This window comes from Hipposideros armiger, unplaced genomic scaffold (genome assembly GCF_001890085.2).
Source record: "Hipposideros armiger isolate ML-2016 unplaced genomic scaffold, ASM189008v1 scaffold_120, whole genome shotgun sequence".
In the NCBI taxonomy this organism is placed as follows: Eukaryota; Metazoa; Chordata; class Mammalia; order Chiroptera; family Hipposideridae; genus Hipposideros; species Hipposideros armiger.
Window position 1 is genome coordinate 388,833 of NW_017731470.1, and position 1,776 is coordinate 390,608.

Consider the following 1,776-nt stretch of genomic DNA (forward strand, 5'->3'; position numbering starts at 1 on the left):
TTGTCTATATATCACATTGTGTGCTCACCACCCAGAGTCAGCTCTCCTTCCATCACCATCTATTTGATCCCGTTTACCCTCATCTACCACGCCCCTCCCCCCTTACCCTCTAGTAACCACTAGATTATTCCTTATGTCTATGAGTTTCTGTTTCTTTGTTTATCTTGTTCCTTTGTTGTTTTCAGTTTTATACCCCACATATCAGTGAAATCATATGGTTCTTGACTTTTTCTGTCTAACTTATTTCGCTTAGTATAATAATCTCAAGATCCATCTATGTTGTCTCAAATGGCAGTATTTTATCTTTTCTTATGGCTGAGTAGTATTCCATTGTGTATATATACCATATCTTCTTTATCCAATCCCATCTATCAAAGGACACTTTGGTGTCCATGTATTGGCCACCATAAATAAAGCTGCAATGAATATAGAAGCACATATATCTTTATGGATAAATGTTTTCAGATATTTTGGGTAGATACCCAGGAGAGGGATTGCTGCGTTGTGTGGTAATTCTATTCTTAATTTTTTGAGGAACCGCCACACTGCCTTCCAGAGCAGCTGCACCAATCTGCATTCCCACCAAGAGTGTATGAGGGTTCCTTTTTCTCCACAGTCTCTCCAACACTTGTTATTATTTGTCTTGTTGATGATAGCCATTCTAACTGTTGTAAGGTGATGTCTCATTGTTGTTTTTATTTGAATTTCTCTGATTATTAGTGATGTCGAGCATCTTTTCATATGTCTATTGGCCGTATGTATGTCTTCTTTGGAGAAATGTCTATTCAGGTCCTCTGCCCATTTTTTAATTGGATTATTTGTTTTTTTGTTGTAGAGGTGTATGAGTTCCTTATATATTTTAGACATTGATTTTGTTGACTTTGCTCTAGGAGACATATAATATACATATATGTATGTATGTATGTATGTATATATATATATATGTATATATACACATAGCTAATAGTGGCATCAAAGAATTTACTGCCTATGTTTTCTTCTAAGAGTTTTATGGTTTCAGATCATATATTTAAGTCTTTAATCTATTTTGAGTTTTTGTTTTTTGTTGTTTTTTTTTTGTATATGCTCTAAAGAAAACCTTTAGGGGAAAAAATGTGGAAGAAATAAATAGTTCTTTATTTTGTAAGATGCTAGAGATTGATATAGTTGTGAGTTTTATAACAAGTAGTCTATGTTTCCTTATCTATTCATGCCACTTCTGTTTGATGTCTTTTACCTACAATGCAAATCATAACTACAAGTGCAATAGTTACTTAATTTGTTTAACTTTATTGACCTAATCACATAACTATGTTCCTTAACTATACTACTACGTAGTTAATATTGCTTAATTATATTAATTTAATGAATAAATATCAGAAAGCAAAATTCTATTTTATAAACTACCTAGAACTCATGAATATTTTCCTTTCAACTGCTTAGCTGTTTCTACAGACGTATCTATGACAATGATAATACATGTCGTACACCTTGTCTGGAAATTAAAAACTATGACAAAAGCTTGAATGTCATTGCTGAGATGGGCCTTCATTGGTGGTTTTAAGTAAGTTTTAGTGATATTTCAACAGTCATGTTTATTTTATAGTGGTTATTTCACAGAGAAAAGCCTGAAGCAAAAAATGACACCCTAATATGGAAATTTATTTTGGTAAACTTCAGGTTGCATTATCTTTACTTTGTGCATTGCCTAATTCAAGAATAAGTAGCTAAACTTTTTCAAGAAAATAGATTAGCCATTGTATTAGTCTGCTTGGG